Here is an 8,797-nt window from a genome sequence, read left to right on the forward strand (position 1 = left end):
GGCAGAAATAGAGGAGGAGAATCTTAAGCAGGCTGGACATCCAGCGTGGAGCCCGATGCGGGGCTCCATCCCACGACCGTGAGGTCATGAACTGAACCAAAATCAAGAGTCAGCCAATCAACCAACTGAGACATCCAGGCACCCGTAAACATATCAGTTTCATGAGCCATTTTGTTAGCAACAGATCCAAACGATTCTTGGGAAACCAGACTATTCAACATTTTTTAATAGACAAGTGTAAGTACTTTACCCCGAAATAGTTTGATTTTTGAGGTAGATTGGAAGGGTGTGCTTTCTTGTCACCATTCGGGGGGTGGGGGAGGGCTACACTTTGCCTGAATTTCTATTTTTGAAAGAGCTCTTTTAAAACGTATTGCTATTGGTAAATCCTCTATTGAATTTTTAGATGAATGTCAACATCAAATACTGGGCTAAAATGAAAATGGTCTTGTCAGAGATCAGCTCTTTTTGTCAAATGCATAAAAAAGGGTGGATTTCAGGGAAGGTGAGACTGTAGTCAATTCTGCACTCTTTTTGTGAAACGCTCTAATTTTAAGAGCACCCCTCAGCTGCTTCCTGTGTGACCCTCACAGATAAATCTGGGGCGAAAACTCTGACCTGAAGCTCCGGTAAGAAGATCTCACATCAAGAGAATTCATTTCTGTGGAATTTCCCAGCCTACACTCATGGTCTGGCATTCATGAGACTCTGTTGTGTTTGGATGAGAAGAAGAATTCTCTGTGACCTTGAAACTTTTGTTTTGGATGCTCCTCCTTCTATTACTTCCTCATTGCATTAATGGCTGCCCATGGATCCAAGATAAACCATCTTCCCATGCCTGAGAGACCGTAGTTTAAACATTCGATGTTCTGTTGCTGCGTTATTAGGCTCAGCCTCCTGAGTTGCACTGTAAAATTCTAGAAGGTAAACAGTTGGGCATATATTTTCATGTGTGTCAAATTACAAGGCACACACAAGTTCTGCTACCTCTTTGAACCCTGAATGAGATTTCAAGAGTGTGCACCTCGGGGAGGATCCCTGTCTTTGCATCCCGCCCCAGCCCCACCTCTACTTTTCCCCTCACCTGAACATCTGAGCCAGTGGAGAATAAACAGACAAGTGCCACCCCACCCTGTCCTATGGGCAGCCCTACCTTACAAACACACACACGTTCCCGCACACACACAAGCACACATAGACATACCTGCCTGCAACCCTCTGCCCCCAAACATGCACATACATCCTGAAGGCTTTATAAAAGGCTCTCTTCAAACATGCACCGGATGTGGGCACAGAGAGTCCAAGGATGGGAAGAGACTGTCTAGAGGTAATCTCTGAATGTTTCTCTCTTTTGTCTTTGCACTGTACCCTTTCACCCTTCCTCTTAGCCAACACAGATTTCCATGAGACCTTATTCCTCATGGCTTCTGGCTTTCCTTCTGTCACTGTCTTCTCTCCCTGGCAGAGCTCCAGCCTGAGGTATCCCTCATGTAGATGCTACTGGGATCTGTTTCTCCAGAGGTTATTCCGAGCCTTCCACACTCTGCCCCTTCCTTTTAGAACCAAAGACATTGGCAGGTCCGTGAGACCATCTGGACAAGTGAGAGCTAAGCCCAGGACGGGGAGCCAGCCCTGAGCCCCATCATTAGTTTGTTCAAACCAGTAGAGCTCTGGTACCAGTGGTTCAGCAATGGCCGAAGCCAGGTCCTGATACTGTGATATCAGAGCTCATGGCTCTAAATCGGACCCTCATCCCCCGACACTCAGTGGCCAGTCGCACCACTCTCTGAGGAAACCTACGAGCCACACAACCCTATGGCATGTCAGCTTCCATTTGTCAAGTTTGGGCAAGTCACTGTGCCAAAAACCACTGGGTGGGTGTCTACACATTTGCACGAATAGTTCTCAGTCATTATTGCAGACGGTCTGGGGCCTCAGCGGTGGGATTTGACTTTAAAAGGATGTGCAAAAATACAGAAAGAGAAGAGTGAGTAAACAGTGATGGACATGAGAAGATGTTTAGAACAGCAGAAGCCTAAAATGAGCCTGGGCTTGCAAAGATGCAAAGGGCGGTTAAAAGGACTTTTAAACTATCTTTTTTTTTTCAACGTTTATTTATTTTTGGGACAGAGAGAGACAGAGCATGAACGGGGGAGGGGCAGAGAGAGAGGGAGACACAGAATCGGAAACAGGCTCCAGGCTCTGAGCCATCAGCCCAGAGCCCGACGCGGGGCTCGAACTCACGGACCGCGAGATCGTGACCTGGCTGAAGTCGGACGCTTAACCGACTGCGCCACCCAGGCGCCCCTTAAACTATCTTTAGACAGAAGAAAGTGGGAATGGGGATCACAGAGGGGATTTAATGAGCAAAGGGGAGGCGGGGCTGAGGGATGCCTGTAGCCCTGGGAATCAGTGATTCTCCCAGACAGATGTCCGTGTTCCATATGAGGTCCACACATGTCCACGGATGTGAACTAGGAAGGTAACTCTAGAGGCGGAAACATTGGCTACTGAAACGTTATTAGTGATTATTGCTTTTCACCCAAAATGTTTAATGTGGCTTCCAAAATTACCGAATTGATTCCCAGGGCATAGTTTATTGTCTGCAAGATTCTGATTTGTGCAGGGTGCTCCCTCATGAGCTGATAATACTCTATACTTACACAGCGACTTTCATCTGTGGATCTTAAAGACTTTTATAAGCATCAATTAGTTCTCAAGTGCGACTTTGAAATTATTTGCACACCTGTGAAGTGTGGCTAGTAAACACTTTTCCACCCAGGCAAAGCCAGAATACTGAGATGGACGGTCTCCTGGGTGTCCGACTGCTTGTGGATGAGACCCTGGTACTGATGCCCAAATGAACTCCAACCTCTTCTCACCGTTTAGTCCCACCACTTATGTCAGATCTTTGTTTTGACATTAAACTATCAAATAACATGTGGAATTGGGGAGAAATTTCCAGACTTCTAATCAGTGTGTAGATTTGAGAACTGTGTATCCCTTCTGGCTTTACAAAATTGGAGCTGCTTTATAGCCTGTCACACGCATCAACTGAAACACAGAACCAGAGCTGTCTGGAAGGTTCTGGAAGCTTCTGGGACAGGATCGAACACTTTATTGTTGCGTCTCCACCCCATCCCCTGTCCTACTTCCCAAGCCTGTTAACCATTTAACCCTGTTTAACTAGTCATAGGGAATTCCTCTGGGGTCCAAGGTGAAGGGAAAAGCTTGCACATTAGAGGCTCCCCCCAACTCTTACCCCACGGTTCTGACTCTGGCACTGACACTTTCCTAGTTGAAATCCAAACACTACCTGCTGCCTTAATTTCCTCTGCATTTTTCCCTCCTTAAACCCCTACCATCCAGGGTCTACTCTCTCTCCTCCAATGAATTCACTATATAAAAGTCTTCAATGACTTCCGACAATTCCAAAAGGCACTTCTCAGGCCATTCCACCTGACCTCCCTGATGCTATTGCCAGAACTATCCGCCTCCTCGAAAGTCTTTCTTTCTTTGACCTCTGTGGCCCTGAAATTCCCATTTTCCTTTCGCCCCTCTGATGATTTCTCTCCCTCCTTCTGAGGGCATTTCACAAGGAATCCCACCAGCCTTTGTGGTCCTGGCGCATCTCTGACCCTCCTCGTGGGATCAAGTCTTGCCTTCCTGTCTCTGACAGGGATGGGGTAGCTCTCCCTGTCTCCCAGACTGAACAGCTGCGAGGTTATATCCATACTTCACTTCTTTTCATTTTCTACACCCAGGGGCTCACTGAGTTTTTTTTTTTTCCTTCTGAAGTAGCTCTTAACATTCATGGCCACCTCAACTCAGGCCCCAAACCTAGGGCATTTCCCCCAAACTCTTTTGATCGTGCACATTAACAAAACATGTTCATATATCGACCTCAGATTTTAAAAGTGTTTTTTTTTTTTTAATTTTTTTTTCAACGTTTTTTATTTATTTTTGGGACAGAGAGAGACAGAGCATGAACGGGGGAGGGGCAGAGAGAGAGGGAGACACAGAATCGGAAAGAGGCTCCAGGCTCCGAGCCATCAGCCCAGAGCCCGACGCGGGGCTCGAACTCACAGACCGCGAGATCGTGACCTGGCTGAAGTCGGACGCTTAACTGACTGCGCCACCCAGGCGCCCCAAAAGTGTTTTGTTTTTAATGATTGAGATATAATTCACACTTCTGGTTTTAGGTTGCATATGTATTATACACTGTATTAGTCTTCTGATATTGCCACAGACTAGGAGGCTTCACGAACAGAAATTTATTTTTGCACAGTTTTCGAGGCCAGAAGTCTAAGATCAAAGAGCCATGAGGGTTGATTTCTGGCAAGAGCTCTCTTCCTGGCTTATAGACCGCTACCTTCTCACTGTGTCCTCACAGGGACTCTTCTCCATGCATGCATAGGAGTCGGGGTGGGGGCTGGGGGTGCAGAGGGAGACAGGAGAGAAAGATCTGGTACCTCTTCCTCTTTTTATTAGGATGCTAGTCCTATTTAAATACGGCCCGACCCTTATGAGCTTGTTTAGCCTTAGTTACCTCCGGAAGGCTCTATCTTCAAATACAGTTACATTAGGGGTTAGAGCCTCAGCACGTGAATTTGGTAGGGACGCGTGTCTTGTTGGTAACACACACATTTTCTATTAAACTATTTAAAATATGTAAAATATATGCTAAAAAATATGGGCACTTTAAAAGTAAATACACATAAAAATTCCAATATTTTCTTCCCACCATCTTTGTGGGTCACCTTAAGCATACCTGGAAGTTCACACTGGTCATTCGAAACCACGGACGGTGATGATCGCAATGTCCTAATGGCTCTGTCCGCTACCAGGCTTCTGCTCTGCCTTCTGATACAGCCTCTGCATTAACCTATATAAAACACTGGTTTCTTCTCCCTTCCTCTGAAAACTTTGGTGCTCTGGGTTGCCCAGAGGACAGGCCAACTTCCAGCTTGACCTTCACGGCACCACATGTGCCACCATGACTTTTGCTTCAAGCCATTGTTCTTCCTGATGGCTCACTTGGGCCCCTTTCTCCTCCTCGGCGGGTCCTGGGCCTCTAGCTTGTTTCTGCACAACCTTGCCTGCTCCCTCCAAAATGTTCTCCCTCCCTCCCCAAAGCTCTGTGTCGTCTCTTGGTACATTTGCTGCTCAACAGTGTCCCTCATACTTTCATGGGTGCCATCTTATTTTTCAGCTGGATCATGAGCTCCCAGAGCTCATGGTCCCGGAGTTTCTTCTCCATCTCCTGTCCTTCTCTTTTCGGAACACAGACTCTGAACCTGTTCTCTGTCACTGCAGTGCTTCTCGGTCCTCCTTCCAGAATGGCAAATCCACAGGGCAGCCTGAGCCTTCTCAGTGGGTGTTCTTGGGCAGAGACAATCTTGGAGGCCTTGGAGGCAAGGACACCATCTGACTTGCTGGTCACATGTGTACCGTGGACTGAACGTGTTTGGGGCAGGCAACTTAACACTACCACATTCCTCAATTTACTCCAGCTCAGCTTCTTGCAAATGGTATTTCCCAGAAGTTGGTAATGTATTCTCCTAAAGATTTAATAGAAGAAAAGTTGGCTGCTTGTTGAGAAGTATGCTTTTGGCTGCCAACTCGGAGTGCCTTAAATTAATGTTGACAAATGTGAGATGTATTAGCACAGCATCCGTCTCTTTAGTGCCTGATGGGGCTCAAGACGCACACGTAAATCATTCAGATGACAATTTTCTGGGCTGAGCACTTGGCATTTACCTATCACAAATCAGTGCACCTGTTCACAGATGGCAGCACCGGGACACTGAGGATGATTTGAGATGATGGCCACTCAAGGAGGAAAATGACTTTGAAACATTGAAAAGCAAGCCTGGAGCTATCTCCAAATCTTCTTGAATTCCCCCTTTAAAACTCATCAGCATATGCTGACCTGGACTAAAATGAAGGTATCAGCTTACCTCCTGGACTTTCACTTTATGGCCCTCTGGCTGGCAACGTAGCCATCCAGTTTCCAATGCGTGCCCGGGGACCGTCAGTGCTGGGATGGATGGCCTCCAAGATCTGTTAGCTGAAACCCACCCTGCTTTGTGAGGTGAATGTGTACAAGCTGAAAATTAGTTTCTGGTCTGTTTTAGGAGGTGATTGTCCAAAAAAACTGAACTGGTTAATATTTAAACTACCTATTTTCTTTCCTTATTTGCCTGATGAACTTGGCAGAGTGGGTGAATGTCATAATTGTGTTCGGAGTCCAAAAATCATCTCGCAGTGTGTATTTCAGGTATAATACAGTTCAATGTCCTGAGCCAAGAGTATCCTGCCAACCCCTTTGGGTATCATGCAGTGGCACTGGGGTGTCGCACATGACTTGCACAGACCGTGCAGGCTCCCAGCAGGGGGTATTTTGCAGATTAGAGTGTACGTGCCGCTCTCCTATAAGCATCAGTTACTGAATTTCCTCTGTGTTTCTTCATACGTTTTCATCGTAGCCACCTGGGTCTCTCACGTTGACAGCAGAGGGCTGATTTGGTGAGAGTGACAGGTTTGGGGAAGGGCCAGTGCTGTTCGCGACAGCTGTTCACAGAATATTTCTTTGAGACTTTTGATCCTTTTCTTTTCATGAGAAACCCACAGAGAAAGACAGGACCCACAGAGAGAAGGGGGCTGGGAGAGGGGAGGGATCAAAGGAAAAAGAAAAGAATGGAAAAAGAATGGAAGGAAGGAAGGGAGGGAGGGTGGGAGTGAGGGAGGAAGGAGGGAGGGAGGAAGACAAAGAAAGAAAGAAAAAGAAAGAAAGAAAGAAAGAAAGAAAGAAAGAAAGAACAAGAAAGAAAGAAAGAAAGAAAGAAAGAAAGGACAAGAAAGAAAGAACAAGAAAGAAAGAAGAGGAAGGAAGGAATAACGGAAAGAAAGGGAGGAAGGGAGAAAGGAAGGAAAGACAAGAAAAGAAAGAAAAAGAAGGAAAAGGAGAGACAGTCTTGCAGTCAAGCCCACCCAGTTTTAAAACGCTGCTCCTCTGAGAAGAGTTTAGCTCAGGTCACACTTTCTCGTCCAGCCTCCACCTTCCACTGTGGCTGTTGGCACGGGCCGCTGGGACCATTACAGACAGCACCGGGGGTGGGGGGTGGCTGGCTGTGCTGGCCTCCTTTCTCCCGGCTGGTGCTGAGGCCTGAGTGGGGAATACCCACGCTGGCTGCCAAGCGAAGCATTTTCATAGCCTGAGTCACCCAGACGGAGCTTTACTTTGTGAACACAAAGCAGGCAAATCACGAACAGCACCCCAATCCTGGCAGGCGGGGGTGAGGATTATCGTGAAGTGCCATTAGGTGCACTCAGGAGAATTCTTAGCCCCGTTGTTCTGTGATTCTGTTTTGCGTGAGGGTGATGGCGAACTTCTAACAATGGGCGAATGTTCTCCCCTCCTCACTGTTTTCTCTAACTCCCGCTTTGAAGCACAAAACCGGCTTGAAGTCTGGCAAGTCTGTGTTCATCACTGGGATTTAATTAAAATACACTGAGCCTCGCAGAAGCTTGTGGCTTAGAGTAATGGAAAAGTTTAGGGAATCAGGAACACAGACTGATCCTGGGAAGAAAGGTTAAATTTCCCCTCAAGCACTGGATTTCTCGCCTTCCATCTCCTCCCAGATGTGCCATTTACTCCTTCTTAAAAACAGCAGTCAGTTTTCTAAAAGAGGATCAATTAATTTTATTTCAAGTATGTGGTATTTGCATATACAGAAGTTTTATCCAAGTGTTCATACTATTTCATATTCCTTTGTGTTGGATTAATTCATAAACATCTATATAGATCCTCAAGTTTATTTATTTATTTTGAGAGAGACAGAGACAGCGCTAACAGGAGAGGGGCAGAGAGAGAGAGAGAGAGAGAGAGAGAGAGAGGAGAGAGAGAATCCCAAGCCGGCTCCATGCTGCCAGGGCAGAGGCAGATGCGGGGCTCGAACTCTCGAAACCTTAAGATCATGACCCGAGCCGAAACCAAGGGTCGGACACTTAAGTGACTGACCCCTGCAGGCGTCCCTATAAACATATATTTATCGAGCACCTACTATGTGTAGAGAAATGTGGGATGCGAGGGACGGCATGGTAAGAACTAGGCTGGCTTGGCTCCTTTCCTCACGGATCTTCTGAAGTCTTTGTGGTGCCTCTTGGTCTCTCCATCGTGTTAAGTGAGCTTGACTTTCACAAAGTGTCAAATACTTAAGAAAAAATAAATGGTTTTGGGGGGTATCTGGGTGGCTCAGTCGGTCACGTGTCCGAGTCTTGATTTTGGCTCAGGTTATAATCTCATGTTTCCCGAGATCAAGCCCCGCATCAGGCTCTGAGCTACCACCGAGGAGCCTGTTGGGGATTCTCCCAGTTTTGAATGCCGTACTCGTCACCAGCATAGAATTACATATAATTGAATATATCTCTCTAATGGTGATGATATAGCAGTATTCTTCAAAGCATGATACACACATTACTCCCACACATCATACATCATTTCAATAGCTCCGTAAATCAGTTGGTGGAGATTCCCACCGTGTTGCTTTAGTTGTTGGCTGAGAGAAGGCACTTTGGGACAGTGGCCTGACACACAGTTTTGGATCTGAGTCAACTGCATGTGTTTGTAAAAATTCCCATTTTTTTAAGCCTCCCTGCAGGTCCAACAGAATGAGAATCTCGGGAGTTGGGATCAGACATATGCATTTTCAGCAAGGACTCCCCCAGTCATTTTTGTTCAGAGTAAAATTTAAGAGTATTATTTTCGAGCTTTTCTCATTAAAACCAGTGCAAA

The sequence above is a fragment of the Prionailurus viverrinus genome, chromosome B2, assembly GCF_022837055.1.
Source record: "Prionailurus viverrinus isolate Anna chromosome B2, UM_Priviv_1.0, whole genome shotgun sequence".
Classification (NCBI taxonomy): Eukaryota; Metazoa; Chordata; class Mammalia; order Carnivora; family Felidae; genus Prionailurus; species Prionailurus viverrinus.